Source organism: Rhea pennata, chromosome 7 (assembly GCF_028389875.1).
Source record: "Rhea pennata isolate bPtePen1 chromosome 7, bPtePen1.pri, whole genome shotgun sequence".
Taxonomy (NCBI): domain Eukaryota; kingdom Metazoa; phylum Chordata; class Aves; order Rheiformes; family Rheidae; genus Rhea; species Rhea pennata.
This window is the reverse complement of record NC_084669.1, coordinates 9,506,316-9,520,548: the sequence shown is the minus strand read 5'-3', so window position 1 is coordinate 9,520,548 and position 14,233 is coordinate 9,506,316. Positions and strand designations below refer to the sequence as shown.

Sequence of the window (14,233 nt, the reverse complement as noted above, 5' to 3'; positions counted from 1 at the left end):
AGTAAAAAAGTATGTAATTAGATATTTAGTTACTGAACAAAATGCACAGCAATTATCTGCAGAAATAAAAAGCTAATTAATAGCTGTAAGATCACTTATTTTAAAAACTCTTCCAATTTGAATTCTGATTTGAATATAAATATATATTCATGATAAGTTAGGTTATGAGAATTTATTTTCTCACATAACAGCAAAACAAGAATTTTTAATTGTAATTTTAGGATCATTCTTCTACATATATTGTTAGACATGATACTGAATGCACAGATGTCCAAACATAAGCCAGCAATGAAATCTTCTGAGGATAAAACTTTGGAAACTAGAGATAAAAAATTTCAAGGAAACCTACGTTAATTCAACTTCACTACAAGAACACTTTATTTAAAAATGCAGAAGATGATTATATTTCTTTTTTGTGTTTGCAGAGAGCTAAGACATATCATTTTAACCTCAAAGTTGAAGCCTCTTCTCTTTCCTGCACTCAAATTTTCTTCTCCTTCTTTCTTCCCATTAGCAAGTATAGAGCAACAGAAAATAAAACAGTAAAGATGGAAGACAGATGGAGAACAAAAAGAAGAAGAAAAAATGACTACTGATGTTGCTCATTTCCATATGCGTTTTAAACAGTAAACTCCCACCTCAGACTGTTCATTCACTAAAAAGCAAATTCCCTTTGTGTCAGTCTTCCCCTTTTCTCTGTAGGAAAGTACACATCCCCTACTCTGCAAGGACGCAGAGTATCCTGACAGATTCACTCCCTGGCTGCCTGTTATGTTACCCGTTGTATCACTCAAAGCTCTAGTCATCATTCCAGCATTGCTAATTCCCAGCCACTAGAAGGTACTCATGATGAAAGCAATTCCTGGTACGCTTCCTACCCTCTGCACAGATCTAATTCGGAACATAACATTCCTAGCTATTGCCCGCTCTCCTGTTATTACAGGCATGCATGAGAGAGTCTGGCATATTTTAATTCAATATAATGCCATTTCAAATTGCCTTGATTTTCAGTCATCCCACAGAGCACAAATATGATCCATTTAAACTCCAGACTATAAAGAATTTCCTAAGCAGATGTACTGTTAACTCCAGCATTTAACATCACAAAACAGGTAGTATGACCCATTTAGCACATGTTATAAATGAATTAGGAGAAAGTGGCTTTTTTCAGACACTTTCAAATCACGTGAAACAGCACCTAAAGAAACATCAAATGACAGAACTACAGGAACTACATTTTGAGATTGGGCTGCCTAGAATAATTAACAAGGCAAAAAAGAAAATACATCTGTCACCTAATAACTATCACATCCGTGCTAAAAGAAAAAGCAAAGAATGACAGAGTGTGCCTTTGGGGGGGGGGGGGGGGAGGATGGTACTGTAAGCAAATGGGCTGACAGCAAATTATAGAATCACAGAATGGGTAAGGTTGGAAGGGACCTCTGGAGATCATCTAGTCCAACCTCCCTGCTCAGCAGGCTCACCTAGAGCATGGGTTGCATCCAGGCGGGCCTTGAAGATCTCCAGAGAAGGAGACTCCACAACCTCTCTGGGCAACCTGGTCCAGTGCTTTGTCACCCTCACAGGGAAGAAATTCCTCCTCATATTCAGGCGGAACTTCCTGTGCTTCAATTTCTGCCCATTGCCTCTTGTCCTGTCACAGGGGACAACTGAAAAGAGTTTGTCCCTGTCCCCTTGACACCCTCCCTTCAGGTACTTGTACACATTGATAAGATCCCCCCTCAGTCTTCTCTTCCCCAGGCTGAAGTGGCCCAGCTCTCACAGTCGTTCCTCATAGGGCAGATGCGCCAGCCCTCTCAGCATCTTTGTAGCCCCATGCTGGACTCTCTCCAGTAGATCCATGTCTCTCTTGTACTGGGGAGCCCAGAACTTGACACAGTACTCGAGATGAGGCCTCGCCAGGGCTGAGTAGAGGGGCAGGATCACCTCCCTCGACCTGCTGGCAACAGTCTTTCTAATGCAGCCCAGGAGACTATTGGCCTTTTTGGCCACAAGGGCACATTGCTGGCTCATGGTCAACTTGTCATCCACCAGCACTCCCAGGTCCTTCTCTGCAGAGCTGCTCTCCAGCAGGTCAGCCCCCAGCTTGTACTGGTGCCTAGGGTTATTTCTCCCTAGGTGCAGGACTTTGCACTTGCCCTTGTTGAACCTCATGAGATGAAGGTCCTAGAAGATAAAGATCACTACTAGAAGAGAAAAATATCTCTAAGTTGCAAAGCTTAAAGATACTGCAGAGAAGAGAGACAAAGAAGGGAAAGACAACTAGTGCTTCAGGGGGGTGGGGAGGTGCATGCATGCTTATGCACATGCCTGTGAAGACTCGATGAAACCAGGGTGGACTTTGGAAAAAAAGTGAAGAGTTGAGATTACGCTCCTCAGAACTACTTATCTTCTGAAAGAGTACAGCTTCTGTTAACAAGAAGTCCATTGTAACTGTGCAATGCTTTTAAAGGCCTCTTGGTGCCATTGATGCTGGCTGGCTAAACAGTGATAGCTCACCTATAACCATACTTATAATGAATTTAAATACAGGTTACCAGATTTATTCAGTCATGCATTAATAATATACTTGAGAGTAGCCGCCAATTATGCCCACTCCTTTCAATAAGAACTAGTCCACATTGTCTTTGGGTAAACTTCTTCCCTACATATATCCTTCTGACTACACACGTTCCTCTAAGAGAAACCTTGTAGCCGAGCCACTGATGAATTAAGAGTCTCTTCACCCATCCTCACATCCCACAAAACAATCAAACCACCTTTCTCTCAACTCATTAACTAAGATCATATATGCTCCCAACTTCCAGAAATATAAAAGCATCCAGATAAGTTTTATAGAATCTGAAACAAATTCAGTTTTAGATAGAAGTACAATGGAAACATACAATGCCATCCTTTTTTCCCCTTCCACTGCATATCTGTCACAGCAGAAGACTCAAATTGCTAAATGCTTTAAGCAACACACTGAGGTCTTAAAATGACCAAAAGCTGCTATACAGACAAAACACTCTTCAGAAAGTAGGTGCGGACAAAGAAAGAAATGAATAAACTGCTTCTATTATACTAAGTACCATGGCCAGACAAGGCCAACAGGTGAGTAGCACAAAAATTTGACAACTCTTGACACTAACAGCTAAAGTTCCCAGAGGTCCTACCTCTCCAATATGGAGATCACCTAAGCATTTTACCTCTACAGTTCCACTATAGTCTGTATTGCAAACTAATCAGGAAAATACTGCATACCTCTACACAAAGTCATTCTGTTTACAAGAAAAATAAAACCTACCTACAGAACAGTGAAATTGCTTCAGACCAGTTCTCTTCATACTGTAATATGAGAACCTTATTTCCTGATCCTTTCTCAAACTCTGCTCTGATCAATAACTTAAACAGCAACAGCAGCACATTTTTAGGTTCCTTTTCAAGATAGCACCTTCTCAAGGTAAACTCCATTAGAAATTCATGATAAAAGTGAACACTTTAAGCAATAAGCCCTTCAAATGCCATGCAATATCCACTAATCTTCCCTTTTGCCTCCTATTTCTGAACTCATGACAAACTAAGTGAAACAATTCATCTCCTTTACTACACATTTCAGGTTGAGTGGGCAGTCTGCCCCATCAGTACCTGCGAGAAGGGATGATGCATTTCCTTTTACTTTTGACAGGATCCTACAAAGATAGCTAGAAAGGGGTTTTACTCTTTAATTACTCTTTTTATACCCTCATCCTGTTCAATGAAAAAAAGTCACTTCATTCTTTTCCTCATTACTAGGCCAGAAGCCTTGAGTAGCACTATGCAACTCAAATAACCAGCTGTTTTTCCCAGGTACTGTATTACTGTCCTTTGTACCAGTTTCCAACTGATCTTACAAACACCTATGCTCCTCTATGTCCTCCTCTCCAGTTCAGCCAAAAGTGCTTATTTGATCTTCTACTCTGAAGAATTCTTTGTCAGTAGATCCCAACGTTGAGGGAACAAATGAAGAAAGAATAGTCACATTTTGATACTAAAGAAGGTGCCAGGTGCAGACACTTATGAATTCAATTTCTGGCAAAGCTTAATTTAAGAAAACAGATTGCCCACACATGTATAAAGTTGTACTTTTAATCTCTGTAAAAGCCAAGAGCTAAATGAATACAACTCAATACCTCAGTTAGAAATAGGACTTAATAGTTGCATGTCAGTCAATCTAGTCAGACTGCACTGAATGAACTGCAATTCTCTGCATATCAAAGACAGCACTGAAGCACCTGAAATTGTAGCTGGTCTAAACAGGTTTCATAAGCAGTCATCTTTGTTTTCATTATTCCAGTTTTCTGATAGCTCTCCAAAAACTTAAGAGATCTGCTTCTTAATATACATTATATCCAAAGGTACTATCAACTTAGCTGTATGATCTTTCAAAACTGGTCTAATTAAAAAAAGACTAAGAAAAAAACCCACACTAGACAGTCAATTTCAGTTCCAAGGAACTAAACAGTAGGTTTTTTTTCCTGTTTGTTTGTTTTAAGTGAAAAGCCTCTTGGAATTCTAGCTGCTGAAGAAAATATTCTCTGGTTTTTCTAAACCTCCTAATAATAAATTAAAATGCTGCAATTTCAACTTCCATGAGCAAACTGCATGCATTTTACAACTATTTTGAAAATTTATGTTTATACCTCATGACACATGGTAATACAATTTTCTACTGCTACAGCTCTCCAATTAGAAATCAAAGCTCTCTACAACATGCATCACATGCTTACTGCCATATACTGGATTAAACTACAGGTGAAACTTCATTATACGTCTTTACGCTGCTCCATATCTTGACCTTTAAAAGCACTGACTATTAGAAGCTCCTTATCTTTTACAAAGACACAGAGGACTCAGGGTTGGAACCTCATCTCTTTTTGCTAGGATGGAATGTAACATCACTTAGCATGCAAATGAGCATTACTCTCAGTTCAGTAATACTGAGTAATACATTTTAATACATGCCTTTCTCTGGCATGATTTTCCAAAACTCCCTTTAAAAAATAATCATCATCTTAAGTTTATCCTGAGACAGCAGGTTCACAGCCACCCCTTGTAACTTATGATCCCACAACAACTGCAATTTTTAAAAGTCATATGACACAGCGTAGATGTCAATGCATAATCAATATGTACATCATCTTATAATTAAGACTTCTTTAGTCTTCTATTCACTCCTATTAAGCACCTCAAAATATTAAGATTTTGTCCTGAGAGATTTGTACAAGTGATTCATTACACTCAACCCAACTGCACCCGTCTCTTCACACAAACAACTATTAAAGCTCTTAAAATAATGACATAGATGTAACTATAATAAAACCACATCTATACTTGGATAATCTGTTGATTCTATCACTGTAATCCAGACTAATGACTCTGGTAAAGAGATTTTTGATATTATCTTACATTTTGACTCTTACGTCTGCGGAGCGTAGGCATATTGCTGAAGTTTCAGTAGCTAAAAGGCTTCTCTCAGTAACGCTCTGATGTCCACCAGATGACTCAACAAAAACAAAAGCTCTATCAGCATCATTTGAACAGTTCAGTTAGAGAACCGCTTGCCTCCTGCAAGTTCCTGGGCAACAGAAAGCCACAGTACAAGTCAAAGCCTTCAGCTGCAAATCCAAGGACTAACCCATGAAGTGCAATAGAATACAACATGACAAAAAAAAAAAAAAAAAAAAAAAAACATAGAGCAAGGATTTTATCTGAAACAGTTATTGAGGAATAATTGGCTGAAGAATTCTGAAGTGGATGATAAGCACTTTTAGAATTTTCTTGCAAGTCCCAAAAATGCAAAGTAACCAGCAACCAAAGTAAGGTTAGAAGAAATTATATGCAGAAAAGCTTCACAAATACCAAAGCATTTAGCAAGACCATAGCCCATTTGTCTGAATAGTTTGTTCTACAAAGGACTATTCCTCTCCTTTTAATACCATGCTACTAAATAACCTATTAGAAACAGTCTTAGATGAATCACAGTAAAATAATACATCCTTATCTTTAAATAAATTATTTTAAGGCAGAAACATTACATTAATCATTAACAATCATACTACTGCAGACTCTCAGAAATGACTGCTTAATTTTGCTTTAATTTTCAACCTCTTACATTTGGGTAAGAAAGAGGCTGTAAGACAGCTGACACTATCACAAGTACAATGACTTCAACAAGACTGCTAAAGAAGTAACTGATCTGGGAATATGACAGTGTTATATTTCTTTGAATAGTTGTGCTATTCATTGTAAAAGCCAGGATGCATCCTTTCAAGAACTTTTCACACCTTTATTAGACAACAATCATTGAATTATATGAGTAAACTAGAATGCTTTCCCAAATCAGTGCCAACCTGTCCTTGCACTAGAACTCTTGCCAAAATTTGTGCATGACAGAAACTAGATACAAGAAATCTTACAGTTTGTATTAGCATACAGCTGTAGGGTAATTCATTCATACCTTCACCTGAACCACACTGAACAGAACCAAACTCATTTTTGTACTTCACTTGTTGGATTTTTTTTTCTTCTTTTCAGTATCTTTCTAAAGCAAGAGATTTTCAGCTACTATTCTTCATTACACTGACTGGAAAAACAAATTTCCTTTTTTCCAAGTCAATACCCAGTGTATCTGTACGTTAAATTTCATGAAAAAGTCCACCTTAGATCACTCTCCTAAACTAAGTATTGTATCACCATATAAAGATAATAGAAAGAGGAAATTCAAGTCCTAAAGAGAACTGCGTTTTCAACGGAGATTTACAAATAAATAAGGAAGTAGCTATAGAAATTCTGTTCTATACGACAAATTAGAAAGAACAGCCTACTGCGTATCAGCTGCATAGTGCAACAGAGCAAAGCTTTCAGCCAAATCAAGAGGGATTGTGAGAGAAAGGTCCACGAAGTCATACATTTTACATAACCAGAATGAGATGTTTGAACATGAAGCCAAAAGAACTCTTTGAAATATGGTTAGTTACATCTCCACATGTGAAGAAAAATCACAGCAGCCAGACGCTCAAGTTAAATTAGAAGCAATGAAACATGATAAAGGGCAGAATTAGGTTGAAAAGCACCACAACACCTACAAAAAAAAAGTAGGAAAAACAACAGCTTCAGGAGAGATGAAACCACATCAAATACGGTGTTGATCATAACAGATGACGGCCATGAAGCATAACATACCAATACCCTTCCTCTATTTACATATTGCACATTTAGGAAACACATACAGAACTAGTTGAGTCCCACCTACACCAGCTCTTCCAGTATTTACTCACTTTGGACCTATATCAAATGCAAGGTACAGCTCAAAATCTGACAAAAGAATATCACCTAGTAGTTCTAAGAAGGTAAATGGGACTGCATTGTGCTACATCTACAAAGAAATTAGCACTAGAGGACTACAGTGCAGACTGGACAAGTTTTGTTCACAGTACAAGTGGCAAAGGTGGCTGTGAATTAGGACATCAAGGTCCCTAGCCGAGGCATAACTTGACTCCCTGATTAAACTCACACAAAGACTTGTTTTGATGTAAATGCTAGCAAGAATGGAAAGGAAGGGTGGGTAAGTGAGTATTCTCTAGATTTCCTTGCTTTTAGCAGTTTACTACTTTAGCTCAGTAATACCCATTTCTAAATCTGTATATAAACACTGATTGCACACTGCTCCATGTCCGTGCCAAGGTGCAAAGCTCAGTGTTATCAATTCTTTTAACATGAGTCAAGTGCTTTACAAGACAAGATTTACTCACTCTTTACCTTTGATTTTCTTTGCTTATGTCACATGTTAGGTAGTTGAGCAGTACTGTACGATTTCCTTCAAGGTGTTAGTAGGTTTTCTACCGATCTCACAAGAGCCTAACAGAATGATCCTATTAACGTCATATCATGGAGCCACATAATAGCACAACTCCGAAATAAAGTTTAACAGTTCAGGCTTAATGAGCAGGACTGGATTTGCTCCTATCATAACACCAGTCACTAGGTATCTTGAGACTGTTACTCTTTAGTCAGACTAGTCCCAAGGTTAGAGTTCACATTTCAGCAGAAATAAAATACTAGCAACAGGGTCCTTCTACAGTGAACTTCAAATGATACTTGGTATTTAAGGGTTTGTGCACTGGCTTGTAATCTTTTATTGGTAGAGTTTCTCCAGCACATAACTCTTACTCTTCTAAAGAGGAAAACTCACCTACACCACTCTAGTTTGCGTTCCACTCGCAATAGCACTACTGTAACTCGCAACATTTTAGCCATTGTGCCTTTAACCCTCCTTAGAGTAAGACATGGGTCTTAACAGATCTGAAATCAAAGATGACAGCATATTTGCAATCACAGGCTATTTTCAAATGTTGTTTCTTCCAGAATATGCAATAGGGTAAAACCCCAAGTATGGCAAGACTGTCTGCCTGACCACCGTATACTGAAAAGGCCATTAACAAGGCTGTTAAGGCACTACTGTATTCAAAGTTGATCTTCCTGCTGTGTTTCTTCAGTATCCCTAGCGGAAAGAAAGAAAAAAAAGGTTTCAATCCCTTAAAGATCTGAAGAGGTTGTGTTCTGTAAAGCTCACAGACTTCTATAACTTGGTAAGAGGTAGTATTATATGTAATATTATCACCTAAAAATATCAGTATTTCATCTATTTCTTGAAATTAGAATCATTAATTTCTCCTACATCTCTTTTGCCTTGACACTGATCTGTTTCTGATGAGATTTTTGCCTCAATTTCAGGCATTAAGATCCCCATCAATGGTTTAAAGACAAGTTGTCCCTGCTTGGTTTTGCAACAGGAAAAGCAGTAGTTCAGAACAAGCCATCCAAGAATAAGTACAGGTTATTGCCAAATACTGCAGCCCACCTATTAATGTAAGTGGCAGGTCACTCAATTAGCAGATGGCCTTTTGCCTGTAAGAGTACTGCATTCAGAAAAGAACTTCCTTTTTTTCCATAGCTCTTTATAAAGCCATCTTCAGGAAATCCACCTTTAGCCTAAGGTAGTAAAAAACAACATACTCGTTAGTTAGAACCAAGAATCATTATCTGTATTTGATTTTTCAGTTCCTTTCTCAACACTTTGAAATAGTGAACCTTGCGATACACTAATAAACATCTGTCAACAACCTCTAATCAAGCCTTTTAAAACATCACTATAAAAGAAAATATTGTTTTAAAGCCAAGGCTTCAGGGCCAAGCTAAATAAGGATAATTAGAGAATTCCAGAAAAAGAAGAGTCCTCAAAAGGTAATACAGAACTAATCTGCTTTATTTTTATAAAAAGGATGACATTTCAAATGCAGTGTCTCTTGAAACAGCTTTAGAACTTCTCTCAAACTTTTAGAGCTTAACCCTCTTCTTCTAAAGGGAACAGTAATATAAGCATTCATAGCAACCAGGAATCAGTGTGACTACATTTCCTTTTTGATATAAAAATGTAGTTGTTTTTCATGCTGTTTCAAAATCTTCTTTATTCAGAAGAAAACATGTATTCATCATATTTTGATTTCTGACAGGCAATTTTACAAGATAAAGCAAGTCAAGTAACAGAAAACTAAGACTATAATATTCTTGATCTTGTGTACAGCTCTCAGACCACCAAGATGCGGAGAGGGTCTCTACACAAATGTCTCACTGGAAGAATGCACAAGATCAGATCCACCTGTGCAGAATATTTTCCAGGACAGGAGCGAAAATCTGAATACCTATGTCATAACCAACTCACTAAAGCTGCAAAATAAAGCCACCTGCTTTCAAACCTGTAAGGGCAAGGTGCTTTTAAAACTGAGCGTGCAAAAACAAGGATACCTATTCCACCGCAACCCCGCTGCAGGCTTTAAAAATCAGCTTTCACACTGAGTACGCTGTATCAGCTGCTGATTTTTGTCGTTTAATTATTTAACCACACGGTGAAAGCCACACAACGAAACACACAGAACAACCCGGGCAGTAACTCGGCGGAGAACAACGCTGCCAGGAAACAGAAAGAGCAGCAGCAGCCAGCAGAGAGCTCGAGCCGGGCGCAGGGGAGCTCCCGACCCGCCGGGCGCCGCCGGGGCAAGACGCTACCCCCGCAGTTCGCCTCGCTGCTCCGGGCGCCGCCGGAGCCTTACCCGGCGCCCGGCCGCGGCGGGGCTGCCCCCCCTCCAACCGCGCGTCCCTTCGCCGCGCCGCCCGCGCCGCCCGCGCCCCGGGCGCTGCGCGAGAGGCCCCGCGCCCGTCCCTTCGCGGCCGGGCCCCCTCGGCGCTCACCGCCGCCGCCCCGCCGCGCCAGGCGGCCGAGGCGGCTCGGGGCCCCGCCGCCCCCCTTCCCCGCCGGCGCAGCACGGAGCCGGAGCCGCTGCCCGCCCCCACCGCCCTCGCTCCAGGCCCGCAAATCCGCGCGACCACCCCCCGAGGGGGCCGCGGCGCCTCCGGGCGGCGCGCAGGGCTGAGCGGCGCCGGCCGCCCGCCCGGCGCTCGTCCCGGCCGCCTCACCCGCTCGCTAGGAAGGCGGCAGCTCCCCCATGGCGGCGGCGCGCGCCGCCAGCTGCGGCAGCCCCGGTGAGCTGACACATCAACAAAGATGGCGGCGGCGGGCGGCGCTCCGGCGGCCGCGGGGGCGGGGCCTCGGGGGCGGGGCCGCGGGGCCAGCCCCGCGCGCGGGCCGCTGTGGGCGGGGCTTCATCCGCAGAGGCTGTGACCACTCGTGGGGCGGGCGGGCGCCGCGGGTAGATCGCCCCGTGCAGGCAGCCCCCCACAGACAGAGACCACGCGCAGGCACCCCGTGAGCAGGTCCCGCGTGCAGAGGGGCCCCACAGACAAGAGACCACGTCTGTGGCCTGACTCCCAACCTCCATGCTCATCAGAAGTCTGCCATAATACTGCAAGCCCAATTCGATTCCTGCATTTCACATCACAGAATCATTATCTAAAGGGTCTAAAGGGTTATTATTTCCTTCATTCAGAATTACTTTCATTGACTATTTTGTTCTAACCAGGTTTACCTGGTTTACCAGGAGGATTTCAGGGAGCACTATCAACAAAGCCCAAGGAACAATCCCTGGTGTCAGGGAGGGTCAGCATCACTTTGCAGCCTCCTGCTACATGGCTGTAGCTGCATGCCTGGTGCTACAGCCTTGCTACTACAGTCATGTCTAATTTACATGTGGTACAGTTAAACCCATAGTATGACTCTAATTATATAAGTGCACTGAATAAATTACACCTGGAAAAGAACTGTTTTCATCACATGTTGTTCTGACTGTCCTTTCTCTAGCACTGTGGTGTCGCAACTAGTTCCTAGTCTCTTAGATCCTATAGGTTCAATCTAATGATACACCAGTAGAGTGCAAAACCTATATGCAAGCAAGCAGTCCCACAGCACTGACTAGAAACAGCAGGCAAGCCCCATCAAACTCCTGCAGCTACTCTGATATTGTCCTTGATCATCTTCCACACCATCAGCACTCTCTGCAGTAACATCCTTATCAGTGCTACAGCCAGACCTGCTGTTCTTTAAGAACTAGTTTCTACTGGCATCATTTCCTGGTCCAGTAATGGTAATGGAACTAGACAAGTATTACTGGTTCCAGTATCCTAGGGTATGGAAAGTCCCCTATGACTGAACAACATTTAAGAAACAAAAACAATGAAAAAGAGTACTTGCCCTCACTCATTCTTTGAAAAAATTAACTGCAAAAATAACTTCACGTCTCTTCACTTAGCAGTAAAGTTCTGCGTCCCCACAGATACCTGATTTTCCTTTTCATTGCATCCTATCAAATACTTCCAGTTTAGTCTATAGCATTGGTGTGGTTTCAGAAGAGGTTTGGACTGGCAGTGTTGTTTTCATTCAGGTAGACCTTAGGGACGGAACTAGTTAGCCAGCTAAATCCTCTGAAAGCATCTGGATGTTTTAAGTCATAAAGATTGTCTTGAGTTTTTCTAAAGAGGTTTGAATAAGAGAAGCATTTCTCAATGCCTCACCTAGTGCTCAGTGCAATTAGGCCTACTCTGTTATGAAACTATAGGCAATTTGGCACATGGATTTCCTGAAAGCCCTCTTAATCCTATGTATTTTCTCTTCCTGTTCTCAGAGCAGCCTACAATACAGTTAGCTTTATCGCTACTCAGATTGCAGCTGCAGACTAAAAGTCCACTGGAGCCAAGAAGAGTCTTTCCTCTGACTTCGGTAGGTCATATTTAAGGCCCCTAGAAAAAAATGAACAAATGTGTTCCCTTTTCTACTGAGTAGGGAATGATAGTTTAAGGGACACAACCATGCACTTACAAGATTCAGACAGAAAAGCCACCTCAGCCTGATTCCAATTGCCTTTAAGGCAAAATAGCTATTCTTCAACAACTTCTCTGTGAACAAGGATAATTCTTCCCTGCTCCACAAGACTGTGTTAAGAATCAAATGCATCCCTGTATACACTTCAGTATACACTTCAGTAACAAGTACGACAGTATGAGCACTAAAATAGACTAGATTCATCCATTTTTAAGTGATAGTTTAATGGAACAACACTGCAAACACCTGAAAGCATGTCTGCCTAACCAGAAGTAGCGTTTAACCACAGCAGTTTTGAAGATGTGACATGTTTTTAGCGCAGATATTGTCAAGAAAAACAAAACTTAAAAGAGGAGAAGGAGAAAATACCTTGTATAGAAAAGAAAGAGGAGAAATGGCAAATGAAAGAAGAGAGAGAACAGGTTGGAAATAGGCGACAAGGCAGTACTTTCTATGCTTCAGGGCAAAATTCATTTTTTAAAAATAAAAATATAGTGATTTCATACATCAAATGTCATAGTTATTGCATAGTTCTTACAGTCAGCTTCTGAATTTGTACGGAACAGAGCTGTATAACTGACAGCCTGGGAAGATTTTAATTTTATTGGTGAAAAGTAGATTTACACACAGTTGTCAGACATCTTGCCTGCTGCTGAACTACTATCATTTGGCACCAGACGCAGTAGCTTGTCACTGTGAAGCACAGGCAGGCCCAGGGACAAGAAGCCCCAGGTAGTTCAGGCATATTCAGAGTTGTGAACATAACCTGTGAGTTTGTCAGAAATGTAGAGCTGAAGAAGACAGTGGTACACTCTGGTATCTGTAGCTATGAATTATATCTGTGAATTATTTGGATCTTCTTGTGTCAGTAAAAGCAGTACACTACACAGTTTTCCGAAGCTGCATGGGGTCAGTGGTATAACCAGGGACATTTTATTGTTTTTCAAAAAATTCTGTGGAAAGCCAGCGTGGAAATAGCCATGCTGCTTTGGAATATAAAGACAGTGTCTTCCAATACATCCTACATAATATGGTTCATGCCTGCTAAGTTTTTTAGTGTGGGCTCTGACAGCCAGGTAGTGGATTAAGGGTGACCAGCAAATACGAGCAGGTGCCAAGTATTTGCTCTTTCTGCTCCCTTCAGGGTAATGAAGGCAGTTACAGACACAAGGAGGTGGCTGCAGTACCTTGATGTGAAAGTAACTCCTTCCCACGGCCCTTGGCCCTGCACTCTAGGCCGGGTCTACCCAAATTTAGTAAATTTTTATCGATTTTACCTGCAAAAAAGGTCTAACCCTTCCTATACACTCGCTACTGCCACCTGCCTGGTCTTCAGGCCGTCCCTATACCTTTGTTCAGAAAGGTAACACCGCTTTTACTTTAGAACAAACAACGCAAGAGGATCTTTTGGCACACAGCCCCGTGCACACCACAGCCTCCTCACGGAGAGCGCGGCGCTCCCGCCGCCGCAGCGCCCCGCAGCACCACGCCGCCCGCGCCGCGGCAGCGGCGCAGCTCCCACCACCGCCGCCAGAGCGGCCCCGACCGGCCCAAACCGGCCCGGCCCGCATCCGACGGCTCCGCCCCGCCCCGCCGCGCGCAGCGGCCGTTGGCGGGCGCTGGCGGCCGGGTGCGCGCGCAGCGGTGTCGTGTGGCGGCGCGGCGGGAAGGTGCGGTCAGTTCTGGGGGGCGGCCTGGCGAGGGGAAGGCTCCGTCTCAGCTCGGTGGGCCGCGGCATCCTGCTCGGGCGTCGTCTGTCGGCGGCAGCCCAGCCTCTCGCCCTGCAGCCTGCGGGAGCCCGGGTGGGCGGCACCCCTCAGGCGGCGAGGCGAGGCGAGGCGAGGCGAGGCGAGGAGCGGAGCTCTGGTGGCGGTGCGGGGGGCCAGCGCCGCGCCGTGGGGGAAGGCGGGGGGGGCACGG

The 14,233-nt window shown here is 42.8% G+C and overlaps 1 protein-coding gene across 4 annotated transcripts in view; it reads right to left on the bottom strand.

The window, feature by feature from the left end:
* Positions 1-10,590, bottom strand: part of CCDC186 (coiled-coil domain containing 186) — a 41,606-nt gene extending 31,016 nt beyond the window's left edge. For 3 of the 4 annotated variants that reach the window (XM_062580274.1, XM_062580275.1, XM_062580276.1), the window contains exons 1-2: positions 10,516-10,587; positions 8,903-9,033 (exon numbers count right to left, since the gene is read on the bottom strand). The gene's annotated coding sequence lies outside the window, so the exon portion shown is untranslated. Of the gene's footprint in view, positions 1-8,902; positions 9,034-10,515 lie in introns of all 4 variants that reach the window. The other variant, XM_062580273.1, reaches the window with a different exon arrangement.
* Positions 10,591-14,233: the final 3,643 nt, after the last annotated feature.